Below are 27,572 nucleotides of genomic sequence, written 5' to 3' on the forward strand. Positions count from 1 at the left end.
TACTGTCTAGGTTCCCTGTGGCCTGAGAGTTACGTGAAAAATTTCGCCAAGCTCTCTTTGTGGGAATAATACTTGGAGTGTCTTTTGATGCAGAAATTTTATCGCCAATTTATACATCTCTAAACTAAAGTCTTACTCCTGGGATCCCCTTGTCATTGAAAATCGATCCCTGTGGACCAGCTTGGATTTGTGAGCCCGTGTGTCAACTGAAATTTATCCAAATTAAACAGGTAAATATTCATATTCGAGATCCCTCATTTTGTGTAGATAGTATTATCTAGGATCTCTCCCAAGGAATTCAATTTTATGGCTGTATGAACTACAGGTAGAAAAGAATTTCTCTACATTTTTTTTTATTAACTTGAGTATTTCTTATATACATTTCGAGTGTTATTCCCTTTCCCGGTTTCCGGGGAAACATTTGGATGTGAGGTTATGTTTGTGTGCTTTCATTCTCTTTGTTTTGTTGCCAAGACGATTAGTTTCTTGCTTCTTCTAGGGTATAGCTTGCCTCCTTATGTTGGGCTTTACCATTTATTATCCTTTGTAGTGCTGGATTTGTAGAAAGATATTGTGTAATTTTGGTTTTGTCATGGAATATCTTGGCTTCTCCATCAATGTTAATTGAGAGTTTTGCTGGATACAGTAACCTGGGCTGGCATTTGTGTTCTCTTAGGGTCTGTATGACATCAGTCCAGGATCTTCTGGCCTTCATAGTTTCTGGCGAAAAGTCTGGTGTGATTCTGATAGGTCTCCCTTTATATGTTACTTGACCTTTTTCCCTTACTGCTTTTAATATTCTTTCTTTATTTTGTGCGTTTGGTGTTTTGACAATTATGTGACGGGAGGTGTTTCTTTTCTGGTCCAATCTATTTGGAGTTCTGTAGGCTTCTTGTATGTCTATGGGTATCTCTTTTTTTAGGTTAGGGAAGTTTTCTTCTATGATTTTGTTGAAGATATTTACTGGTCCTTTGAGCTGGGAGTTTTCACTCTCTTCTATACCTATTATCCTTAGGTTTGATCTTCTCATTGAGTCCTGGATTTCCTGTATGTTTTGGACCAGTAGCTTTTTCTGCTTTACATTATCTTTGACAGTTGAGTCAATGATTTCTATGGAATCTTCTGCTCCTGAGATTCTCTCTTCCATCTCTTGTATTCTGTTGGTGAAGCTTGTATCTACAGCTCCTTGTTTCTTCTTTTGGTTTTCTATATCCAGGGTTGTTTCCATGTGTTCTTTCTTGATTGCTTCTATTTCCATTTTTAATTCCTTCAACTGTTTGATTGTGTTTTCCTGGAATTCTTTCAGGGATTTTTGTGTCTCCTCTCTATGGGCTTCTACTTGTTTATTTATGTTTTCCTGGAATTCTTTCAGGGATTTTTGCGATTCTTTCAGGCATTTTTGCGATTCCTCTCTGTAGGCTTCTACTTGTTCTCTAAGGGAGTTCTTCATGTCTTTCTTGAAGTCCTCCAGCATCATGATCAAATATGATTTTTAAACTAGATCTTGCTTTTCTGGTGTGTTTGGATATTCCGTGTTTCCTTTGGTGGGAGAATTGGGCTCCGATGATGCCATGTAGTCTTGGTTTCTGTTGCTTGTGTTCCTGTGCTTGCCTCTCGCCATCAGATTATCTCTAGTGTTACTTTGTTCTGCTATTTCTGACAGTGGCTAGACTGTCCTATAAGACTGTGTGTCAGGAGTGCTGTAGACCTGTTTTCCTCTCTTTCAGTCAGTTATGGGGACAGAGTCTTCTGCTTTCGGGCGTGTAGTTTTTCCTCTCTACAGGTCTTCAGCTGTTCCTGTGGGCCTGTGTCTTGAGTTCACCAGGCAGCGTTCTTGCAGCAGAAAATTTGGTCTTACCTGTGGTCCCGAGGCTCAGGTTCGCTCGTGGGGTGCTGCCCAGGGGCTCTCTGCAGCGGCAGCAACCAGGAAGACCTGTGCCGCCCCTTCCGGGAGCTTCAGTGCACCAGGGTTCCAGATGGTCTTTGGCTTTTTCCTCTGGCGTCCGAGATGTGTGTGCAGGGAGCAGTCTCTTCTGGTTTCCCAGGCTTGTCTGCCTCTATGAAGGTTTAGCTCTCCCTCCCACGGGATTTGGGTGCAGAGAACTGTTTATCCGGTCTGTTCCTTTCAGGTTCCGGCTGTGTCTCAGGCAGGGGTCCTGCCGCTCCTGGGCCCTCCCCCACGGGAGCCCAGAGGCCTTATACAGTTTCCTCTTGGGCCAGGGATGTGGGCAGGGGTGAGGAGTGTTGGTGGTCTCTTCCGCTCTGCATCCTCAGGAGTGCCCTTTCTCTACATTTTAATTGTGCAGTTGAAAGGGACAGAACATGTTGAAAATTGCAATACATTTCTGATATCTATCCCATTAATTTTATTTCAGAAACCATTGATGGGCTGAAATTAATGGTCAAAATGCTGAGCAATATCTTATAAGAAGTTCAATCCATTATTCATGATCATTTCACTCACCTGGGAATAGTGATCCACTGGACCGCAGGGGTGATGCCAGAAGACTGCAAGACATCAGAGAAGAGAGGGTAATGATGAAGGGGTTGGTGTTGCAGACTTGAACACAAGCAGATTATGAGATTAGGTGCTAGATGGCAGGCAATGTTTGCCAGCACACTTGCACTAAGATTGTCCAGGTTCCCACAGAGGGGAAAGAGCACAAGGGAATCAGAGCAGCTCAGATGAGTCCCGCAAGTGGTCCTCAAAGAGACAAAGGACTGCTTGTAAACCTGGCTTCCTGGTTGGACCTCAGCATAATCCTATTGAGCATGATTTTTATGTCATCATCCTGTTCTTGTCTTTCTGTTGTCATCATTGACCCAGACACAGGCAGGACACAACTGTCACTAATTTAATTTCACCAGCACCATGGCTTACATGGGCTGCCAACACTGCCTCAGAATTTGAATCCTCACTTGCAAGTGCAGAGTATACAAGGCAACAGCGCTCTTGTATAAAATAAGGGTAGACCTAGCTTGAACTGAAGACTGTCCTCTTTAAAAAGGAAAGAGCATGAGGTGAGGGCAATTGTATCCCATCAGTTCACACAATCATGTTAATTTTAAGGAGACTGTATAAGAGTCTAATGTATGATGCCACTTAGCAGAATCCCTCTTGCAACATCCACTTCCATGCTGACATTCCCAACACATGGAAAGTTACTTCCCTAAGAGATCTTTAGGTCAATAGGTACCCAAAACCAAATCATTGAAGAAAGGGATCACACATGCTCTTGATCAGTTACACCTATCAAATCTTTCAATTGCTAAACATTGTCAGAAACCAAGGCAAATGTGAAGTTCCCTGAGTAATATTGGAATGACAATACACAAACAGTTACATATACTTGAATAAAATTTTCAAGAGACTTGTGCGTTTCAAATTTTTTGTGCTAGGCTGTGTTCATTCCTCCCCATTTCCATACTGCATGGTAACAATCAGTTCCCACAGCTGGTAAGTGAATGCTGAAGAGAATCAGTTGCCCAGAAGAAAGTGACAAGTATTTTGGCCATGAATCCCTGAGCGTTAGCACTCAGTGATTGCCATGTGATCAAACTGAGAATGTGAACAAAATTCGTGTGACTAGATCAGTTGGTGTTTGCAAGTATCCCATTGACATCATGTTCCTCTGTCACAAGAGCTCCAGAAACCATCTCCTTGATAGCATTTGTTTTCTGATGAATACTGAAGTAAACTTTAGTAAGATCAAGGATGAAGCAGTGTGAGGACACATTGAAGGGAATTGGTAGCCAAAGCCACACCTTCAACTTCAAGCTCCCATACTGGCTAGGTTCCCTGTGCCTGATACTTTCGTGAAAAATTTCTCCAAGCTCTCTTTGGGGGAATAATTCTTGGAGTGTCTTTTGATGCAGAAAATTTATCACCAATTTCTACATCTCTAAACTAACGTTTTATTCCTGGGTTCTGCTTGCCATTGGAAATCGATCTCTGTGCACCAGCTTGGATTTGTGAGCCTGTTTGTGGAGTGAAATTTCTCCAAATCCAAAAGGTTTATTCATATTCCAGATCCCTCATTTTGTGTAGATAGTATCATCTAGGATCTCTTCCAGGAAATTCAATTTTATGGCTGTATGAACTACAGGTAGAAAGGAATTTCTCTACATTTTTAATTGTGCAGTTCAAAGGGACAGAACATACTGAGAAGTGAAATTCATTTTGGACTGGTATTGCATTATTTTTAATTAAGAAACCTTTGATGGGCTGAAATTATTGGTCCAAATACTGAGGAATATCTTATAGAAGTTCAATCCATTAATCGTGATCATTTCACTCACCTGGGAAGAGTGATCGACTGGATCACAGGGGTGATGCCAGGTGACTGCAAGACATCAGAGCAGAGAGGGTAATGATGAAGGGGTTGGTGTTGCAGACTTGCACACAAGCAGATTATGAGACTGGGTGCTAGTTGGCAGGCAGTGTTTGCCAGCACACTTGCACTAAGATTGTCCAGGTTTCAACAGAGGGGAAAGAGCAGAAGGGCAACAGAGCAGCTCAGATGAGTCCCGCAAGTGGTCCTCAAAGAGACAAAGTAGTGATTGTACCCTGGCTCCCTGGTTGGGCCTCAGCGTAATCCTATTGAGCATGATTTTTTTTTACTCTTTTGTTTAATTTATTTAATACTTAATAATTGTTCTTTGGTTTCCGGGCAAACATCCCCCTCCCCCCTCCCCTTCCTTATGGGTGTTCCCCTCCCAACCCTCCCCCCATTGCCGCCCTCCCCCCAACAGTCTAGTTCACTGGGGGTTCAGTCTTAGCAGGACCCAGGGCTTCCCCTTCCACTGGTGCTCTTACTAGGATATTCATTGCTACCTATGAGGTCAGAGTCCAGGGTCAGTCCATGTATAGTATTTAGGTAGTGGCTTAGTCCCTGGAAGCTCTGGTTGCTTGGCATTGTTGTACATATGGGGTCTTGAGCCCCTTCAAGCTCTTCCAGTTCTTTCTCTGATACCTTCAACGGGGGTTCTATTCTCAGTTCAGTGCTTTGCTGCTGGCATTCGCCTCTGTATTTTCTATATTCTGGCTGTGTCTCTCAGGAGCTATCTACATCCGGCTCCTGTCGGTCTGCACTTCTTTGCCTCATCCATCTTGTCTAATTGGGTGGCTGTATATGTATGGGCCACATGTGGGGCAGGCTCTGAGTGGGAGTTCCTTCAGTTTCTGTTTTAATCTTTGCCTCTCTCTTCCCTGCCAAGGGAATTCTTGTTCCCCTTTTAGAGAAGGAGTGAAGCATTCACATTTTGATCATCCGTCTTGAGTTTCATTTTTTCTAGGCATCTAGGGTAATTCAAGCATTTGGGCTAATAGCCACTTATCAGTGAGTGCATACCATGTATGTCTTTTTGTGATTGGGTTAGCTCACTCAGGATGATATTTTCCAGTTCCAACCATTTGCCTACGAATTTCATAAAGCCATTGTTTTTGATAGCTGAGTAATATTCCATTGTGTTGATGTACCACATTTTCTGTATCCATTCCTCTGTTGAAGGGCATCTGGGTTCTTTCCAGCTTCTGGCTATTATAAATAAGGCTGCTATGAACATAGTGGAGCAAGTGTCTTTGTTATATGTTGGGGCAACTTTTGGGTATATACCTAAGAGAGGTATAGCTGGGTCCTCAGGTAGTTCAATGTCCAATTTTCTGAGGAACCTCCAGACTGATTTCCAGAATGGTGTACCAGTCTGCAATCCCACCAACTATGGAGGAGTGTTCCTCTTTCTCCACATCCTTGTCAGCATCTGCTGTCACCTGAGTTTTTGATCTTAGCCATTCTCACTGGTGTGAGGTGAAATCTCAGGGTTGTTTTGATTTGCATTTCCCTTATGACTAAAGATGTTGAACATTTCTTTAGGTGTTTCTCAGCCATTCGGCATTCCTCAGCTGTAAATTCTTTGTTTAGCTCTGAACCCCATTTTTTAATAGGGTTATTTGTTTCCCTGCGGTGTAACTTCTTGAGTTCTTTGTATATTTTGGATATAAGACCTCTATCTGTTGTAGGATTGGTACAGATCTTTTCCCAATCTGTTGGTTGCAGATTTGTCCTAACCACAGTGTAGTTTGCCTTACAGAAGCTTTGCTGTTTTATGAGATCCCATTTGTCGATTCTTGATCTTAGAGCATAAGCCATTGGTGTTTTGTTCAGGAAATTTTTTCCAGTGCCCATGTGTTCCAGATGCTTCCCTAGTTTTTCTTCTATTAGTTTGAGTGTATCAGATTTGATGTGGAGGTCCTTGATCCACTTGGACTTAAGCTTTGTACAGGGTGATAAGCATGGATCAATTCAGCATGATTTTTATGTCATCATCCTGTTCTAGACTTTCTGTTGTCATCATTGACCCAGACACAGGCAGGAGACAACTGTCACTAATTTAATTTCACCTGCACCATGGCTTACCTGGGCTGCCAACACTGCCTCAGAATTTGAATCCTCACTTGCAAGTGCAGAGGATACAAGGGCATAGCGCTCTTGTCTGGAATAAGGGGAGACCTAGCTTGAATTTAAGACTGTCCTCTCTAAAAAGGAAAGAGCAAGAAGTGAGGGCAATTGTATCCCTTCAGTTCATACAATCATGTTAATTTTAAGGAGGCTGTTTAAGAAGTCTAATGTATGATGCCACTTAGCAGAATCACTCTTGCAACATCCACTTCCATGCTGACATTCCCAACACATGGAAAGTTACTTCCCTAAGCGATCAATAGGTCAATAGGTACCCAAAACCAAATCATTGATGAAGGGGATGACACATGCTCTTTGCCATATACACCGATCAAATCTTTCAATTGCTAAACATTGTCAGAAAACAAGGCAAAGGTGAAGTTCCCTGAGTAATATGGGGAGGACAATACACGAACAGTTACATATACTTTAATCAAATTCTCAAGAGACTTGTGAATTTCAAATTTTATGTGCTAGGCTATGTTCATTGCTCCCCATTTCCATACTGCATGGTAACAATCAGTTCCCACAGCTGGTAAGTGAATGCTGAAGTGAATCAGTTGCCCAGAAGAAAGCAACAAGTATTTTGGCCATGAATCCCTGAGTGTTAGCACTTAGTGATTGCCATATGATCAAACTGAGAATGTGAACAAAATTCCTGTGACTACATCAGTTGGTGTTTGCAAGTATTCCATTGCCATTACGATCCTCTGTCCCAAGAGCTCCAGAAACCATCTCCTTGATAGCATTTGTTTTCTGATGAATACTGAAGTAAACTTTAGTAAGATCAAGGATGAAGCAGTGTGAGGACACATTGAAGGGAATTGGTAGCCAAAGCCACACCTTCAACTTCAAGCCCCCGTACTGGCTAGGTTCCCTGTGGCCTGAGAGTTTTGTGAAAAATTTCGGCAAGCTCTCTATGGGGGAATATTTCTTGGGGTTGTCTTTTGATTCATGAAATTAATCGCCAATTTCTACATCTCTAAACTAAAGTCTTATTCCAGGGTTCCCCTTGTCATTGAAAATCGATAGCTGTGCACCAGCTTGGATTTGTGAGCCTGTGTGTGGACTGTAATTTCTCCAAATTCAAAAGGTATATTCATATTCTAGATCCCTCCTTTTGTGTAGATAGTAACATCTAGGATCTCTTCCAAGAAATTCAATTTTATATGTGTATGAACTACAGGTAGAAAGGAATTTTTCTACATTTTTAATTGTGCAGTTCAAAGGGAGAGAACATACTGAGAGGTGAAATTCATTTCTGACTGGTATTGCATTATTTTTAATTAAGAAACCTTTGATGGGCTGAAATTATTGGTCAAAATAATAAGGAATATCTTATAAGAAGTTCAATCCATTATTCATGAGCATTTCACTCATCTGGGAATAGTGATCCACTGGACCGCAGGGGTGATGCCAGGTGACTGCAAGACATCAGAGCAGAGAGGGTAATGATGACGGGGTTGGTGTTGCAGACTTGCACACAAGCAGATTATGAGACTAGGTGCTAGTTGGCAGGCAGTGTTTGCCAGCACACTTGCACTAAGATTGTCCAGGTTCCCACAGAGGGGAAAGAGCACAAAGGCATCAGAGCAGCTCAGATGTGTCCTAAAAGTGGTCCTCAAAGAGACAAATCACTGCTTGTAACCCTGGCTCCCTGGTTGGGCCTCAGTGTAATCCTATTGAGCATGATTTTTTTTCACCATCCCACAAGATTTATTCTAGCTATGCATGAACATCCTTCATGCCAGCAGACTAGGGGGAAAAAGCATTTGATCATATCAGGAGATTCAGAAAAAGTACCATATAAAATTGTGCTTTGACACCGATTTTTATAGATCTATAAGTACCTATTTTTATTTCTACCCCAAATCTATGCATAACTTCTTGCAATGAGGAAGTTCTATTTTCCTCTTCTTCCTTCTCTGAATTTTTTAAGTTTTCCATACGTCTTTATACATCAAAACACTTATCCAGCTGGACAGTCATGGTGCACTCCTTTAATCCCAGCACTGGTGGGGCAGGGTCAGGCAAATCCAAATCGCTTGAGTTCAAAGCCTGCATTCTTCTACATGTTGACCTCCAGTTGAACCAGCACCATTTGCTGAAAATGCGATCTTTTTTCCATTGGATGGTTTTGGCTCCTTTGTCAAAAATCAAGTGACCATAGGTGTGTGGGTTCATTTCTGGGTCTTCAATTCTATTCCATTGGTCTATCTGTCTGTCTCTGTACCAATACCATGCAGTTTTTATCACTATTGCTCTGTAATACTGTTTGAGTTCAGGGATAGTGATTCCCCCTGAAGTTTTTTTATTGTTGAGGATAGTTTTAGCTATCCTGGGTTTTTTGTTATTCCAGATGAATTTGCAAATTGTTCTGTCTAACTCTTTGAAGAATTGGATTGGTGTTTTGATGGGGATTGCATTGAATCTGTGGATCGCTTTTGGTAAAATGGCCATTTTTACTATATTAATCCTGACAATCCATGAGCATGAGAGATCTTTCCATCTTCTGAGGTCTTCTTCAATTTCTTTCTTCAGTGTCTTGAAGTTCTTATTGTACAGATCTTTTACTTTTGAGCATGATTTTTATGTCATCATCCTGTTCATGACTTTCCATTGTCATCATTGACCCAGACAGAGGCAGGACACAACTGTCACTAATTTAATTTCACAAGCACCATGGCTTACCTGGGCTGGCAGCACTTCCTCAGAATTTGTATCCTCTCTTGCAAGTGTAGAGGATAAAAGGGCACAGCGCTCTTGTGTGGAATAAGGGGAGACCTAGATGGAATTTGAAGACTGTCCTCTCTAAAAGGAAAGAGCATGATGTGAGACCAATTCTATTGCTTCAGTTCATACAATCATGTTAATTTTAAGGAGGCTGTTTAAGAAGTCTAATGTATGATGCCACTTAGCAGAATCACTCTTGCAACATCCACTTCCATGCTGACATTCCCAACACATGGAAAGTTACTTCCCTAAGACATAATTAAGGTAAGTAGGTACCGGAAACCAAACCATTGAGGAGGGGGATGACACATACTCTTGATCAGTTACACTGATCAAAACTTTCAATTGCCAAACATTGTCAGAAACCAAGAAAAGGTGAAGTGCCCTGAGTAATATGGGAAGGACAATACACGAACAGTTACATATACTTTAAACAAATTGTCAAGAGACTTGTGCCTTTCAAATTTTATGTGCTAGGCTATGTTCATTGCTCCCCATTTCCATACTGCATGGTAACAATCAGTTCCCACAGCTGGTAAGTGAATGCTGGAGAGAATCAGTTGCCCAGAAGAAAGCTACAATTATGTTGGCCATGAATCCCTGAGTGTTAGCACTCAGTGATTGCCATGTGATCAAACTGAGAATGTGACCAAAATTCGTGTGACTAGATCAGTTGGTGTTTGCAAGTATCCCATTGACATCACGTTCCTCTGTCCCAAGAGCTCCAGAAACCATCTTCTTGATAGCATTTGTTTTCTGATGAATACTGAAGTAAACTTTAGTAAGATCAAGGATGAAGCAGTGTGAGGACACATTGAAGGGAATTGGTAGCCAAAGCCACCCCTTCAACTTCAAGCTCCCGTACTGGCTAGGTTCCCTGTGCCTGATATTTCGTGGAAAATTTTTCCAAGCTCTCTTTGGTGGAATAATTCTTGGAGTGTCTTTTGATGCAGAAAATTTATCACCAATTTCTACATCTCTAAACTAACGTTTTATTCCTGGGTTCTGCTTGCCATTGGAAATCGATCTCTGTGCACCAGCTTGGGTTTGTGAACCTGTGTGGACTGAAATTTCTCCAAATTCAAAAGGTATATTCATATTCCAGATCCCTCCTTTTGTGTAGATAGTATCATCTAGGATCTCTTCCAAGAAATTCAATTTTATGGCTGTGTGAAATACAGGTAGAAAGGAATTTCTCTACATTTTTAATTGTGCAGTTCAATGGGACAGAACATACTGAGAAGTGAAATTCATTTCTGACTGGTATTGCATTATTTTTATTTTTTTTTATTTTTTTTGAATGATGTGACTTTAGGTTTTCCACATCCTACTTTTTTTTTAAATTTATTTAATACTTAATAATAATTCTTTTGTTTCCGCGCAAACATCCCCCTCCCCTTTCCCCTTCCTTATGGGTGTTCCCTTCCCAACCCTCCCCCTAACAGTCTAGTTCACTGGGGGTTCAGTCTTAGCAGGACCCAGGGCTTCCCCTTCCACTGGTGCTCTTACTAGGATATTCATTGCTACCTATGAGGTCAGAGTCCAGGGTCAGTCCATGTATTGTATTTAGGTAGTGGCTTAGTCCCTGGAAGCTCTGGTTGCTTGACATTGTTGTACTTTTGGGGTCTCGAGCCCCTTTAAGCTCTTCCAGTTCTTTCTCTGATTCCTTCAACGGGGGTCCTATTCTCAGTTCAGTGCTTTGCTGCTGGCATTCGCCTCTGTATTTGCTGTATTCTGGCTGTGTCTCTCAGGAGCGATCTACATCCGGCTCCTGTTGGTCTGCACTTCTTTGCTTCATCCATCTTGTCTAATTGGGTGGCTGTATATGTATGGGCCACATGTGGGACAGGCTCTGAATGGGTGTTCCTTCAGTCTCTGTTTTAATCTTTGCCTCTCTCTTCCCTGCCAAGGGAATTCTTGTTCCCCTTTTAGAGAAGGAGTGAAGCATTCACATTTTGATCATCCATCTTGAGTTTCATTTGTTCTAGGCATCTAGGGTAATTCAAGCATTTGGGCTAATAGCCACTTATCAGTGAGTGCATACCATGTATGTCTTTCTGTGATTGGGTTAGCTCACTCAGGATGATATTTTCCAGTTCCAACCATTTGCCTACGAATTTAATAAAGCCTTTGTTTTTGATAGCTGAGTAATATTCCATTGTGTAGATGTACCACATTTTCTGTATCCATTCCTCTGTTGAAGGGCATCTGGGTTCTTTCCAGCTTCTGGCCATTATAAATAAGGCTGTGATGAACATCGTGGAGCACGTGTCTTTTTTATATGTTGGGGCATCTTTTGGGTATATGCCCAAGAGAGGTATAGCTGGATCCTCAGGTAGTTCAATGTCCAATTTTCTGAGGTACCTCCAGACTGATTTCCAGAATGGTTGTACCAGTCTGCAATCCCACCAACAATGGAGGAGTGTTCCTCTTTCTCCGCATCCTCGCCAGCATCTGCTGTCACCTGAGTTTTTGATCTTAGCTATTCTCACTGGTGTGAGGTGAAATCTCAGGGTAGTTTTGATTTGCATTTCCCTTTTGACTAAAGATGTTGAACATTTCTTTAGGTGTTTCTCAGCCATTCGGCATTCCTCAGCTGTGAATTCTTTGTTTAGCTCTGAACCCCATTTTTAAATAGGGTTATTTGTCTCCCTGCGGTCTAACTTCTTGAGTCCTTTGTATATTTTGGATATAAGGCCTCTATTTGTTGAAGGATTGGTAAAGATCTTTTCCCAATCTGTTCTTTGCAGATTTGTCCTAACCGCAGTGTCCTTTGCCTTACAGAAGCTTTGCAGTTTTATGAGATCCCATTTGTCGATTCTTGATCTTAGAGCATAAGCCATTGGTGTTTTGTTCAGGAAATTTTTTCCAATGCCCATGTGTTCCAGATGCTTCCCTAGTTTTTCTTCTATTAGTTTGAGTGTGTCTGGTTTGATGTGGAGGTCCTTGATCCACTTGGACTTAAGCTTTGTACAGGGTGATAAGCATGGATCGATGTGCATTCTTTTACATGTTGACCTCCAGTTGAACCAGCACCATTTGCTGAAAATGCTGTCCTTTTTCCATTGGATGGTTTTGGCTCCTTTGTCAAAAATCAAGTGACCATAGGTGTGCGGGTTCATTTCTGGGTCTTCAATTCTATTCCATTGGTCTATCTGTCTGTCTCTGTACCAATACCATGCAGTTTTTATCACTATTGCTCTGTAATACTCCTTGAGTTCAGGGATAGTGATTCCCCCTGAAGTCCTTTTATTGTTGAGGATAGTTTTAGCTCTCCTGGGTTTTTTGTTATTCCAGATGAATTTGCAAATTGTTCTGTCTAACTCTTAGAAGAAATGGATTGGTATTTTGATGGGGATTGCATTGAATCTGCAGATCGCTTTTGGTAAAATGGCCATATTTACTATATTAATCCTGCCAATCCATGAGCATGGGAGACCTTTCCATCTTCTGAGGTCTTCTTCAATTTCTTTCCTCAGTGTCTTGAAGTTCTTATTGTTCAGATCTTTTACTTGCTTGGCTAAAATGATACCGAGGTACTTTATATTATTTGGGTCTATTATGAAGGGTGTCATTTCCCTAATTTCTTTCTCGGCTTGTTTCTCTTTTGTGTAGAGGAAGGCTACTGATTTATTTGAGTTAATTTTATACCCAGCCACTTTGCTGAAGTTGTTTATCAGCTTTAGTAGTTCTCTGGTTGAACTTTTGGGATCACTTAAATAAACTATCATATCATCTGCAAATAGTGATATTTTGACTTCTTCTTTCCCGATCTGTATGCCCTTGACCTCCTTTTGTTGCCTGATTGCTCTGGCTAGAACTTCAAGAACTATATTGAATAAGTAGGGAGAGAGTGGGCAGCCTTGTCTAGTCCCTGATTTTAGTGGGATTGCTTCAAGTTTCTCTCCATTTAGTTTAATGTTAGCAACTGGTTTGCTGTATATGGCTTTTACTATGTTCAGGTATGGGCCTGGAATTCCTATTCTTTCCAGGACTTTTATCATGAAGGGGTGTTGAATTTTGTCAAATGCTTTCTCAGCATCTAATGAAATGATCATGTGGTTTTGTTCTTTCAGTTTGTTTATATAATGGATCACGTTGATTTTTTTCCGTATATTAAACCATCCCTGCATGCCTGGGATGAAGCCTACTTGATCATGGTGGATGATTGTTTTGATGTGCTCTTGGATTCGGTTTGCCAGAATTTTATTGAGTATTTTTGCATCGATATTCATAAGGGAAATAGGTCTGAAGTTCTCTTTCTTTGTTGGGTCTTTGTGTGGTTTAGGTATAGAGTAATTATGGCTTCATAGAAGGAATTCGGGAGTGATCCATCCGTTTCAATTTTGTGGAATAGTTTGGATAATATTGGTATGAGGTCTTCCATGAAGGTTTGATAGAATTCTGCACTAAACCCATCTGGACCTGGGCTCCTTTTGGTTGGGAGACCTTTAATGACTGCTTCTATTTCCTTAGGAGTTATGGGGTGGTTTAACTGGTTTATCTGTTCCTGATTTAACTTCGGTACCTGGCATTTGTCTAGGAAATTGTCCATTTCCTGTAGATTTTCAAGTTTTGTTGAATATAGGCTTTTATAGTAAGATCTGATGATTTTTTGAATTTCCTCTGAATCTGTAGTTATGTCTCCCTTTTCATTTCTGATTTTGTTAATTTGGACACACTCTCTGGGTCCTCTCATTAGTCTGGCTAAGGGTTTATCTATCTTGTTGATTTTTTCAAAGAACCAACTTTTGGTTCTGTTGATTCTTTCTATGGTCCTTTTTGTTTCTACTTGGTTGATTTCAGCTCTGAGTTTGATTATTTCCTGCCTTCTACTCCTCCTGGGTGTATTTGCTTCTTTTTGCTCTAGAGCTTTTAGGTGTGCTGTCAAGCTGCTGACATATGCTCTTTCCCGTTTCTTTCTGCAGGCACTCAGCGCTATAAGTTTTCCTCTTAGCACAGCTTTCATTGTGTCCCATAAGTTTGGGTATGTTGTACCTTCATTTTCATTAAATTCTAAAAAGTTTTTAATTTCTTTCTTTATTTCTTCCTGACTAGGTTATCATTGAGTAGAGCATTGTTCAATTTCCACGTATATGTGGGCATTCTTCCCTTATTGTTATTGAAGACCAGTTTTAGGCCGTGGTGGTCTGATAGCACGCATGGGGTTATTTCTATCTTTCTGTACCTGTTGAGGCCCGTTTTTTGACCAACTATATGGTCAATTTTGGAGAAAGTACCATGAGGAGCTGAGAAGAAGGTATATGCTTTTGCTTTAGGATAGAATGTTCTATAAATATCCGTTAAGTCCATTTGGCTCATGACTTCTCTTAGTCTGTCTACGTCTCTGTTTAATTTCTGTTTCCATGATCTGTCCATTGTTGAGAGTGGGGTGTTGAAATCTCCCACTATTATTGTGTGAGGTGCAATGTGTGTTTTGAGCTTTAGTAAGGTTTCTTTTACGTATGTAGGTGCCCTTGTATTTGCGGCATAGATATTTAGGATTGAGAGTTCAACTTGGTGGATTTTTCCTTTGATGAATATGAAGTGTCCTTCCTTATCTTTTTTGATGACTTTTAATTGAAAATTGATTTTACTTGATATTAGAATGGCTACTCCAGTTTGCTTCTTCTGACCATTTGCTTGGAAAGTGGTTTTCCAGCCTTTCACTCTGAGGTAGTGTCTGTCTTTGTGTCTGAGGTGTGTTTCCTGTAGGCAGCAGAATGCAGGGTCCTCGTTGCGTATCCAGTTTGTTAATCTATGTCTTTTTATTGGGGAGTTGAGGCCATTTATGTTGAGAGATATTAAGGAATAGTGATTATTGCTTCCTGTTATATTCATATTTGGATGTGAGGTTATGTTTGTGTGCTTTTCTTCTCTTTGTTTTGTTGCCAAGACGATTACTTTCTTGCTTCTTCTAGTGTATAGCTTGCCTCCTTATGTTGGGCTTTACCCTTTATTATCCTTTGTAGTGCTGGTTTTGTAAAAAGATATTGTGTAAATTTGGTTTTGTCATGGAATATCTTGGTTTCTCCATCTATGTTAATTGAGAGTTTTGCAGGATACAGTAACCTGGTCTGGCATTTGTGTTCTCTTAGGGTCTGTATGACATCTGTCCAGGATCTTCTGGCCTTCATAGTTTCTGGCGAAAAGTCTGGTGTGAATCTGATAGGTCTGCCTTTATATGTTACTTGACCTTTTTCCCTTACTGCTTTTAATATTCTTTCTTTATTTTGTGCGTTTGGTGTTTTGACTATTATGTGACAGGAGGTGTTTCTTTTCTGGTCCAATCTATTTGGAGTTCTGTAGGCTTCTTGTATGCCTATGGGTATCTCTTTTTTTAGGTTAGGGTAGTTTTCTTCTATGATTTTGTTGAATATATTTACTGGTCCTTTGAGCTGGGAGTCTTCACTCTCTTCTATACCTATTATCCTTAGGTTTGATCTTCTCATTGAGTCCTGGATTTCCTGTATGTTTTGGACCAGTAGCTTTTTCTGCTTTACATTACCTTTGACAGTTGAGTCAATGATTTCTATGGAATCTTCTGCTCCCGAGATTCTCTCTTCCATCTCTTGTATTATGATGGTGAAGCTTGTATCTACAGCTCCTTGTCTCTTCTTTTGGTTTTCTATATCCAGGGTTGTTTCCATGTGTTCTTTCTTGATTGCTTCTATTTCAATTTTTAATTCCTTCAACTGTTTGATTGTGTTTTCCTGGAATTCTTTCTGGGATTTTTGCGATTCCTCTCTGTAGGCTTCTAGTTGTTCTCTAAGGGAGTTCTCCACGTCTTTCTTGAAGTCCTCCAGGATCATGATCAAATACGATTTTGAAACTAGATCTTGCTTTTCTGGTGTGTTTGGATATTCCATGTTTATTTTGGTGGGAGAATTGGGCTCCGATGATGCCATGTAGTCTTGGTTTCTGTTGCTTGGGTTCCTGCGCTGGCCTCTCGCCATCAGATTATCTCTAGTGTTACTTTGTTCTGCTATTTCTGACAGTGGCTAGACTGTCTTATAAGCCTGTGTGTCAGGAGTGCTGTAGACCTGTTTTCTGTTTTCTTTCAGCCAGTTATGGGGACAGAGTGTTCTGCTTTCGGGCCTGTAGTTTTTCCTCTCTACAGGTCTTCAGCTGTTCCTGTGGGCCTGTGTCTTGAGTTCACCAGGCAGGTTTCTTGCAGGGAAAAAGTTGGTCCTACCTGTGGTTCCAAGGCTCAAGTTTGCTCGTGGGGTACTGCCTAAGTCCTCTCTGAGGCGGCAGGAACCGGGAAGATCTGTGCCGCTCTTTCCAGGAGCCTCTGTGCACCAGGGTTCCAGATGGCGTTTGGTGTTTTCCTCTGGCGCCTGGATGTGCGCAGAGTGCAATCTCTTCTGGTTTCCCAGGTGTGTCTGCCTCTCTGAAGGTTTAGCTCTCCCTCCCACGGGATTTGGGTGCAGAGAACTGTTTATCCAGTCTGTTTCCTTCAGGTTCCGGCGGTGTCTCAGGCGCAGAGGTCCTGCCGCTCCTGGGCAATCCCTTTTGGGAACCCAGAGGCCTTATACAGTTGCCTCTTGGGCCAGGGATGTGGGCAGGGGTGGGCAGTGTTGGTGGTCTCCTCTGCTCTGCAGCCTCAGGAGTGCCCACCTGACCAGGTGGTGAGGTCTCTCTCCCACGGGGTTTGGGAGCAGAGAGCTGCTGCGGGCTGGGATCCGCGGGTGTGGGACTTCCGTTACAAACAGGAAGTGCCCGGTCCTAGAGGAATTTTGCCTCTGTGTGTCCTGAGTTCACCAGGCAGGTTTCCTGCAGGGGAAAAGTTGGTCCTACCTGTGGTTCCAAGGCTCAAGTTTGCTCGTGGGGTACTGTCTAATTCCTCTCTGCAGCGGCAGCAACTGGGAAGATCTGAACTGCTCTTTCCGGGAGCCTCCGTGCACCAGGGTTCCAGATGGCATTTGGTGTTTTCCTCTGGCTTCTGGACATGTGCAGAGTGCAGTCTCTTCTGGCCTCCCAGGCACGCCCGCCTCTCTGAAGGTTTAGCTCTCCCTCCCACGAGATTTGGGTGCAGAGAACTGTTTATCCAGTCTGTTTCCTTCAGGTTCCGACGGTGTCTCAGGCACAGAGGTCCTGCCGCTCCTGGGCCCTCCCCTTCGGGAACCCAGAGGCCTTATACAGTTGCCTCTTGGGCCAGGGATGTGGGCAGGGGTGGGCAGTGTTGGTGGTCTCCTCCGCTCTGCAGCCTCAAGAGTGCCCACCTGACTAGGTGGTGAGGTCTCTCTCTCACGGGGTTTGGGAGTAGAGCAAGGAATATCTTATAAGAAGTTCAATCCATTAATCGTGATCATTTCACTCACCTGGGAATAATGATCCACTGGAAAGCAGGGATGATGCCAGGTGACTGCAAGACATCAGAACAGAGAGGGTAATGATGACGGGGTTGGTGTTGCAGACTTGCACACAAGCACATTATGAGACTAGGTGCTAGTTGGCAGGCAGTGTTTGCCAGCACACTTACACTAAGATTGTCCAGGTTAACACAGAGGGGAAAAAACACAAGGGCATCAGAGGAGCTCAGATGAATCCCGCAAGTGGTCCTAGAAGAGACAAAGTAGTGCTTGTAACCCTGTCTCCCTGGTTGGGCCTCAGCGTAATCCTATTGAGCATGATTTTTATGTCATCATTCTGTTCTTGACTTTCTGTTGTCATCATTGACCCAGACACAGGCAGGACACAACTGTCAATAATGTAATTTCACTTGCAACATGGCTTACCTGGGCTGCCAACACTGCCTCAGAATTTTAATCCTCACTTGCAAGTGCAGAGGATACGAGGGCACACACTTTTGTGTGAAATAAGAGGAGACCTAGCTTGAATTTGAAGACTGTCCTCTCTAAAAAGGAAAGAGCAAGATGTGAGGGCAATTGTATCCCTTCAGTTCATACAATCATGTTAATTTTAAGGAGACTGTTTAAGAAGTCTAATGTATGATGCCACTGAGTAGAATCACTTCTTCAGTCCCACTTCCATGCTGACATGTCCAACACCCTTGAAAGTTACTTCCCTAAGAAATCAATAGGTCAATAGGTACCCAAAACCAAATCATTGATGAAGGGGATGACACATGCTCTTGGTCATATACACCGATCAAATCTTTCAATTGCTAAACATTGTCAGAAACCAAGGCAAATGTGAAGTTCCCTGAGTAATATTGGAAGGACAATACACGAACAGTTACATGTACTTTAATCAAATTTTCAGGAGACTTGTGCGTTTCAAACTTTATGTGCTAGGCTATGTTCATTCCTCCCAATTTCCATACTGCACGGTAACAATCAGTTCCCACAGCTGGTAAGTGAATGCTGAAGAGAATCAGTTGCCCAGAAGAAAGCGACAAGTATTTTGGCCATGAATCCCTGAGCGTTAGCACTCAGTGATTGCCACGTGATCAAATTGAGAATGTGACCAAAATTCGTGTGACTATATCAGTTGGTGTTTGCAAGTATCCCATTGATATCACGTTCTTCTGTCCCAACAGCTCCAAAAACCATCTCCTTGATAGCATTTGTTTTCTGATGAATACTGAAGTAAACTTTAGTAAGATCAAGGATGAAGCAGTGTGAGTATACATGGAAGGGAATTGGTAGTCAAAGCCACACCTTCAACTTCAATCTCCCATACTGGCTAGGTTCCCTGTGGCCTGAGAGTTACGTGAAAAATTTTGCCAAGCTCTCTTTCAGGGAATAATTCTTGGAGTGTCTTTTGATGCAGAAAATTTATCTCCAATTTCTACAAGTCTAAAGTAAAGTCTTATTCCAGGGTTCCCCTTGCCATTGGAAAATGATCTCTGTGCAACAGCTTGGATTTGTGAGCCTGTTTGTGGAGTGAAATTTCTCGAAATTCAAAAGGTATGTTCATAGTCCAGGTCCCTCCTTTTGTGTAGATAGTATCATCTAGGATCTCTTCCAATAAATTCAATTTTAAGGCTGTATTAACAACAGGTAGAAAGGAATTTCTCTACATTTTTAATGGTACAGTTCAAAGGGACAGAACATACTGAGAAGGGAAATTCTTTTCTGACTGGTATTGCATTATTTTAAATTAAGAAACCTTTGAGGGGCTGAAATTATTGGTAAAAATACTGAGGAATATCTTATAAGACGTTCAATCCATTAATCGTGATCATTTCACTCACCTGGGAATACTGATCCACTGGACCACTGGGGTGATGCCAGGTGACTGCAAGACATCAGAGCAGAGAGGGTAATGATGACGGGGTTGGTGTTGCAGACTTGCACACAAGCAGATTATGAGACTAGGTGCTAGTTGGCAGGCAGTGTTTGCCAGCACACTTGCACTAAGATTGTCCAGGTTTCCACAGAGGGGAAAGAGCACAAGGGCATCAGAGCAGCTCAGATGAGTCCCGCAAGTGGTCCTCAAAGAGACAAAGTAGTGCTTGTATACCTGGCTCCCTGGTTGGGCCTCAGCGTAATCCTATTGAGCATGATTTTTATGTCATCATTCTGTTTTTGACTTTCTGTTGTCATCATTGACTCAGACACAGGCAGGACATAACTGTCAATAATGTAATTTCACCTGCACCATGGTTTACCTGGGCTGCCAACACTGCCTCAGAATTTGAATTTTCACTTGCAAGTGCAGAGGATACAAGGGCACAGCTCTCTTGTGTGGAATAAGGGGAGACCTAGCTTGAATTTTAAGACTGTCCTCCCTAAAAAAGAAAGAGGAAGATGTGAGGGCAATTGTATCCCTTCAGTTCATACAATCATGTTAATTTTAAGGAGACTGTTTAAGAAGTCTAATGTATGATGCCACTGAGTAGAATCACTTCTTAAGTCCCACTTCAATGCTGACATTCCCAACACCCTGGAAAGTTACTTCCCTAAGAGATCAATAGGTCAATAGGTACCCAAAACCAAATCATTGATGAAGGGGATGACTCATGCTCTTGATCATATACACCAATCAAGTCTTTCAATTGCTAAACATTGTCAGAAACCAAGGCAAAGGTGAAGTTCCCTGAGTAATATTGGAAGGACAATACACAAACAGTTACATATACTGTAATCAAATTTTCATGAGACTTGTGCATTTCAAATTTTATGTGCTAGGCTATGTTCATTCCTCCCCATTTCCATACTGCATGGTAACAATCACTTCCCACAGCTGGTAAGTGAATGCTGAAGAGAATCCGTTGCCCAGAAGAAAGCAACAAGTATTTTGGCCATGAATCCCTGAGCGTTAGCACTCAGTGATTGCCACGTGATCAAACTGAGAATGTGACCAAAATTCGTGTGACTAGATCAGTTGGTGTTTGCAAGTATCCCATTGACATCACGTTCCTCTGTCCCAAGAGCTCCAGAAACCATCTCCTTGATAGCATTTGTTTTCTGATAAATACTGAAGTAAACTTTAGTAAGATCAAGAATGAAGGAGTGTGATGACACATAGAAGGGAATTGGTAGCCAAAGCCACACCTTCCACTTCAATCTACCCTACTGGCTAGGTTCCCTGTGGCCTGAGAGTTACTTGAAAAATTTCGCGAAGCTCTTTTTGGGGCAATAATTCTTGGAGTGTCTTTTGATGCAGAAAATTTATCGCCAATTTCTTCATCTCTAAACTAAAGTCTTATTCCTAGGTTCCCCTTGCCATTGGAAAAGGATCTCTGTGCACCAGCTTTGATTTGTGAGCCTGTGTGTGGACTGAAATTTCTCGAAATTCAAAAGGTATGTTCATATTCCAGATCATTCCTTTTGTTTAGATAGTATCATCTAGGATCTACTCCAAGAAATTCAATTTTATGGCTGTATGAACTACAGGTAGAAAGGAATTTCTCTACATTTTTAATAGTGCCATTCAAAGGGACAGAACATACTGAGAAGTGAAATTCATTTCTGACTTGTACTGCATTATTTTTAATTCAGAAACCTTTGATGGGCTGAAATTATTGGTCAAAATACTGAGGAATATCTCATAAGAAGTTCAATCCATTAATCATGATCATTTCACTCACCTGGGAATAGTGATCCACTGGACCGCAGGGGTGATGCCAGGTGACTGCAAGACATCAGAGCAGAGAGGGTAATGATGACCCAGTTGGTGTTGCAGACTTGCACACAAGCAGATTATGAGATTAGGTGCTAGTTGGCAGGCAGTGTTTGCCAGCACACTTGCAATAAGATTGTCCAGGTTCCCACAGAGGGGAAAGAGCACAAGGGCATCAGAGCAGCTCAGATTAGTCCTGCAAGTTGTCCTCAAAGAGACAAAGTAGTGCTTGTAATCCTGGCTCCCTGGTTGGGCCTCAGCGTAATCCTATTGAGCATGATTTTTATGTCATCATTCTGTTCTTGACTTTCTGTTGTCATCATTGACACAGACAGAGGTCGTACACAACTGCCAATAATGTAATTTCACCTGCACCATGGCTTACCTGGTCTGCCAACACTGCCTCAGAATTTTAATCCTCACTTGCAAGTGCAGAGGATACGAGGGACAGCTCTCTTGTGTGGAATCTGAGGAGACCTAGCTTGAATTTTAAGACTGTCCTCCCTAAAAAGAAAGAGCAAGAAGAGAGGGCAATTGTATCCCTTCAGTTCATACAATCATGTTAATTTTAAGGAGACTGTTTAAGAAGTCTAATGTATGATGCCACTGAGTAGAATCACTTCTTCAGTCCCACTTCCATGCTGACATTCCCAACACCCTGGAAAGTTACTTCCCCAAGAGATCAATAGGTCAATAGGTACCCAAAACCAAATCATTGAGGAAGGGGATCACACATGCTCTTGATCAGATACACCGATCATATCTTTCAATTGCTAAATATTGTCAGAAACCAAGGCAAAGGTGAAGTTCCCTGAGTAATATTGGAAGGACAATACACGAACAGTTACATATACTTTAATCAAATTTTCATGAGACTTGTGCGTTTCAAATTTTATGTGCTAGGCTATGTTCATTTCTCCCCATTTCCATACTGCATGGTAACAATCAGTTCCCACAGCTGGTAAGTGAATGCTGAAGAGAATCTGTTGCCCAGAAGAAAGCGACAAGTATTTTGGCCATGAATCCCTGAGCGTTAGCACTCAGTGATTGCCATGTTATGAAACTGAGAATGTGACCAAAATTCGTGTGACTAGATCAGTTGGTGTTTGCAAGTATCCCATTGACATCACGTTCTTATGTACCAACAGTTCCAGAAACCATCTCCTTGATAGCATTTGTTTTCTGATGAATACGGAAGTAAACTTTAGTAAGATCAAGCATGAAGCAGTGTGAGTATACATGGAAGGGAATTGGTAGTCTAAGCCACACCTTCAAATTCAATCTCCCGTACTGGCTAGGTTCCCTGTGGCCTGAGAATTATGTGAAAAGTTTTGCCAGCTCTCTTTGTGGAAATAATTCTTGGAGTGTCTTTTGATGCAGAAAATTTATCGCCAATTTCTACAACTCTAAAGTAAAATCTTATTCCTGGGTTCCCCTTGCCATTGGAAAAAGATCTCTGTGCACCAGCTTGGATTTGTGAGCCTGTGTGTGGACTGAAATTTCTCGAAATTCAAAAGGTATGTTCATATTCCAGATCCCTCCTTTTGTGTAGATAGTATCATCTAGAGTCTCTTCCAAGAAATTCAATTTTATGGCTCTATGAACTACAGGTAGAAAGGAATTTCTCTACATTTTTAATAGTGCCGTTCAAAGGGACAGAACATACTGAGAAGTGAAATTCATTTCTGACTTGTATTGCATTATTTTTAATTCAGAAACCTTTGATGGGCTGAAATTATTGGTCAACATACTGAGGAATATCTCATAAGAAGTTCAATCCATTAATCGTGATCATTTCACTCACCTGGGAATAGTGATCCACTGGACCGCAGGGGTGATGCCAGGTGACTGCAAGACATCAGAGCAGAGAGGGTAATGATGACGGGGTTGGTGTTGCAGACTTGCACACAAGCAGATTATGAGACTAGGTGCTAGTTGGCAGGCAGTGTTTGCCAGCACACTTGCACTAAGATTGTCCAGGTTCCCACAGAGGGGAAAGAGCACAAGGGCATCAGAGCAGCTCAGATGAGTCCCGCAAGTGGTCCTCAAAGAGACAAAGTAGTGCTTGTAACCCTGGCTCCCTGGTTGGGCCTCAGCGTAATCCTATTGAGCATGATTTTTATGTCATCATTCTGTTCTTGACTTTCTGTTGTCATCATTGACACAGACAGAGGCAGTACACAACTGCCAATAATGTAATTTCACCTGCACCATGGCTTACCTGGTCTGCCAACACTGCCTCAGAATTTTAATCCTCACTTGCAAGTGCAGAGGATAGGAGGCACAGCTCTCTTGTGTGGAATAAGGGGAGATCTAGCATGAATTTGAAGACTGTCCTCTCTAAAAAGGAAGAAGCAAGATGTGAGGGCAATTGTACCCCTTCAGTTCATACAATCATGTTAATTTTAAGGAGACTGTTTAAGAAGTCTAATGTATGATGCCACTGAGTAGAATCACTTCTTCATTCCCACTTCCATGCTGACATTCCCAACACCCTGGAAAGTTACTTCCCCAAGAGATCAATAGGTCAATAGGTACCCAAAACCAAATCATTGAGGAAGGGGATCACACATGCTCTTGATCAGAATCACCGATCAAATCTTTCAATTGCTAAACATTGTCAGAAACCAAGGCAAAGGTGAAGTTCCCTGAGTAATATTGGAAGGACAATACACGAACAGTTACATATACTTTACTCAAATTTTCAAGAGACTTGTGCGTTTCAAATTTTATGTGCTAGGCTATGATCATTCCTCCCCATTTCCATACTGCATGGTAACAAATCAGTTCCCACAGCTGGTAAGTGAATGCTGAAGAGAATCCGTTGCCCAGAAGAAAGCGACAAGTACTTTGGCCATGAATCCCTGAGTGTTAGCACTCAGTGATTGCCATGCAATCAAACTGAAAATGTGACCAAAATTCGTGGGACTAGATCAGTTTGTGTTTGCAAGTATCCCATTGACAGCACGTTCTTCGGTCCCAACAGCTCCAAAAACCATCTCCTTGATAGCATTTGTTTTCTGATGAATACTGAAGTAAACTTTAGTAAGATCAAGGATGAAGCAGTGTGAGTATACATGGAAGGGAATTGATAGCCAAAGCAAAACCTTCAACATCAATCTACCCTACTGGCTAGGTTCCCTGTGGCCGGAGAGGTAAGTGAAAAATTTCGTCAAGCTCTCTTTGGGGAAATAATTCTAGGAGTGTCTTTTGATGCAGAAAATTTATCGCCAATTTCTTCATCTCTAAACTAAAGTCTTATTCCTAGGTTCCCCTTGCCATTGGAAAAGGATCTCTGTGCACCAGCTTGGATTTGTGAGCCTGTGTGTGGACTGAAATTTCTCGAAATTCAAAAGGTATGTTCATATTCCAGATCCCTCCTTTTGAGTAGATAGTATCATCTAGGATCTCTTCCAAGATATTCAATTTTATGGCTGTATGAACTACAGGTAGAAAGGAATTTCTCTACATTTTTAATAGTGCAGTTCAAAGGGACAGAACATACTGAGAAGTGAAATTCATCTCTGACTGGTATTGCATTATTTTTATTTTTATTTTTTTTATTTATTTTTTTTTACATTCTTTTTTTTTTTTATTAACTTGAGTATTTCTTATATACATTTCAAGTGTTATTCCCTTTCCCAGTTTCCGGGCAAACCGCCCCCTCCCCCTCCCCTTCCTTATGGGTGTTCTCCTCCCAACCCTTCCCCCATTGCCGCCCTCCCCCCATAGTCTAGTTCACTGGGGGTTCAGTCTTAGCAGGACCCAGGGCTTCCCCTTCCACTGGTGCTCTTACTAGGATATTCATTGCTACCTATGGGGTCAGAGTCCAGGGTCAGTCCATGTATAGTATTTAGGTAGTGGCTTAGTCCCTGGAAGCTCTGGTTGCTTGGCATTGTTGTACTTTTGGGGTCTCTAACCCCTTCAAGCTCTTCCAGTTCTTTCTCTGATTCCTTCAACGGGGGTTCTATTCTCAGTTCAGTGGTTTGCTGCTGGCATTCGCCTCTGTATTTGCGGTATTCTGGCTGTGTCTCTCAGGAGCGATCTACATCCGGCTCCTGTCGGTCTGCACTTCTTTGCTTCATCCATCTTGTCTAATTTTGTGGCTGTATATGTATGGGCCACATGTGGGGCAGGCTCTGAATGGGTGTTCCTTCAGTCTCTGTTTTAATCTTTGCCTCTCCCTTCCCTGCCAAGGGTATTCTTTTTCCTCTTTTAGAGAAGGAGTGAAGCATTCACATTTTGATCATCCGTCTTGAGTTTCGTTTGATCTAGGGATCTAGGGTAATTCAAGCATTTGGGCTAATAGCCACTTATCAATGAGTGCATACCATGTATGTCTTTCTGTGATTGGGTTAGCTCACTCAGGATGATATTTTCCAGTTCCAACCATTTGCCTACGAATTTCATAAACTCATTGTTTTTGATAGCTGAGTAATATTCCATTGTGTAGATGTACCACATTTTCTGTATCCATTCCTCTGTTGAAGGGCATCTGGGTTCTTTCCATTTTCTGGCTATTATAAATAAGGCTGCGATGAACATAGTGGAGCATGTGTCTCTTTTATATGTTGAGGCATCTTTTGGGTATATGCCCAAGAGAGGTATAGCTGGATCCTCAGGCAGTTCAATGTCCAATTTTCTGAGGAACCTCCAGACTGATTTCCAGAATGGTTTTACCAGTCTGCAATCCCACCAACAATGGAGGAGTGTTCCTCTTTCTCCACATCCTCGCCAGCATCTGCTGTTACCTGAGTTTTTGATCTTAGCCATTCTCACTGGTGTGAGGTGAAATCTCAGGGTTGTTTTGATTTGCATTTCCCTTATGACTAAAGATGTTGAACATTTCTTTAGGTGTTTCTCAGACATTCGGCATTCCTCAGCTGTGAATTCTTTGTTTAGCTCTGAACCCCATTTTTTAATAGGGTTATTTGTTTCCCTGCGGTCTAACTTCTTGAGTTCTTTGTATATTTTGGATATAAGGCCTCTATCTGTTGTAGGATTGGTAAAGATCTTTTCCCAATCTGTTGGTTGCCGTTTTGTCCTTACCACAGTGTCCTTTGCCTTACAGAAGCTTTGCAGTTTTATGAGATCCCATTTGTCGATTCTTGATCTTAGAGCATAAGCCATTGGTGTTTTGTTCAGGAAATTTTTTCCAGTGCCCATGTGTTCCAGATGCTTCCCTAGTTTTTCTTCTATTAGTTTGAGTGTGTCTGGTTTGATGTGGAGGTCCTTGATGCACTTGGACTTAAGCTTTGTACAGGGTGATAAGGATGGATCGATCTGCATTCTTCTACATGTTGCCCTCCAGTTGAACCAGCACCATTTGCTGAATATGCTATCTTTTTTCCATTGGATGGTTTTGGCTCCTTTGTCAAAAATCAAGTGACCATAGGTGTGTGGGTTCATTTCTGGGTCTTCAATTCTATTCCATTGGTATATCTGTCTGTCTCTGTACCAATACCATGCAGTTTTTATCACTATTGCTCTGTAATACTGCTTGAGTTCAGGGATAGTGATTCCCCCTGAAGTCCTTTTATTGTTGAGGATAGCTTTAGCTATCCTGGGTTTTTTGTTATTCCAGATGAATTTGCAAATTGTTCTGTCTAACTCTTAGAAGAAATGGATTGGTATTTTGATGGGGATTGCATTGAATCTGTAGATTGCTTTTGGTAAAATGGCCATTTTTACTATATTAATCCCGCCAATCCATGAGCATGGGAGATCTTTCCATCTTCTGAGGTCTTCTTCAATTTCTTTCCTCAGTGTCTTGAAGTTCTTATTGTACAGATCTTTTACTTGCTTGGTTAAAGTCACACCGAGGTACTTTATATTATTTGGGTTTATTATGAAGGGTGTCGTTTCCCTAATTTCTCTCTCGGCTTGTTTCTCTTTGTATAGAGGAAGGCAACTGATTTATTTGAGTTAATTTTATACCCAGCCACATTGCTGAAGTTGTTTATCAGCTTTAGTAGTTCACTTGTGGAACTTTTTGGATCACTTAAATATACTATCATGTCATCTGCAAATAGTGATATTTTGACCTCTTCTTTTCCGATCTGTATCCCCTTGATCTCCTTTTGTTGTCTGATTGCTCTGGCTAGAACTTCAAGAACTATATTGAATAAGTAGGGAGAGAGTGGGCAGCCTTGTCTAGTCCCTGATTTTAGTGGGATTGCTTCAAGTTTCTCTCCATTTAGTTTAATGTTAGCAACTTGTTTGCTGTATATGGCTTTTACTATGTTTAGGTATGGGCCTTGAATTCCTACTCTTTCCAGGACTTTTATCATGAAGGGGTGTTGAATTTTGTCAAATGCTTTCTCGGCATCTAATGAAATAATCATGTGG

The 27,572-nt window shown here is 41.7% G+C and overlaps 6 non-coding genes and 1 pseudogene across 6 annotated transcripts; all 7 read right to left on the reverse strand.

Annotated features, from left to right (window-relative positions):
• Positions 1-2,747: 2,747 nt before the first annotated feature.
• LOC120100275 (small nucleolar RNA SNORD115) lies at positions 2,748-2,825 on the reverse strand. The gene has a single exon (XR_005500051.1). It is a non-coding gene; the product is annotated as a small nucleolar RNA SNORD115 (small nucleolar RNA).
• A 3,456-nt stretch (positions 2,826-6,281) lies between these two features.
• On the reverse strand, positions 6,282-6,360 carry LOC120100292 (small nucleolar RNA SNORD115). The gene has a single exon (XR_005500067.1). It is a non-coding gene; the product is annotated as a small nucleolar RNA SNORD115 (small nucleolar RNA).
• A 2,647-nt stretch (positions 6,361-9,007) lies between these two features.
• On the reverse strand, positions 9,008-9,093 carry LOC120100293 (small nucleolar RNA SNORD115; annotated as a pseudogene).
• Positions 9,094-17,798: 8,705 nt separating this feature from the next.
• Positions 17,799-17,876, reverse strand: LOC120100240 (small nucleolar RNA SNORD115). Its single transcript, XR_005500018.1, has one exon. It is a non-coding gene; the product is annotated as a small nucleolar RNA SNORD115 (small nucleolar RNA).
• A 1,760-nt stretch (positions 17,877-19,636) lies between these two features.
• Positions 19,637-19,714, reverse strand: LOC120100270 (small nucleolar RNA SNORD115). The gene has a single exon (XR_005500047.1). It is a non-coding gene; the product is annotated as a small nucleolar RNA SNORD115 (small nucleolar RNA).
• A 1,761-nt stretch (positions 19,715-21,475) lies between these two features.
• On the reverse strand, positions 21,476-21,553 carry LOC120100268 (small nucleolar RNA SNORD115). The gene has a single exon (XR_005500045.1). It is a non-coding gene; the product is annotated as a small nucleolar RNA SNORD115 (small nucleolar RNA).
• Positions 21,554-23,311: 1,758 nt separating this feature from the next.
• LOC120100269 (small nucleolar RNA SNORD115) lies at positions 23,312-23,389 on the reverse strand. Its single transcript, XR_005500046.1, has one exon. It is a non-coding gene; the product is annotated as a small nucleolar RNA SNORD115 (small nucleolar RNA).
• Between the last annotated feature and the right edge of the window lie 4,183 nt (positions 23,390-27,572).

This window comes from Rattus norvegicus, chromosome 1 (genome assembly GCF_036323735.1).
Source record: "Rattus norvegicus strain BN/NHsdMcwi chromosome 1, GRCr8, whole genome shotgun sequence".
NCBI lineage: Eukaryota > Metazoa > Chordata > Mammalia > Rodentia > Muridae > Rattus > Rattus norvegicus.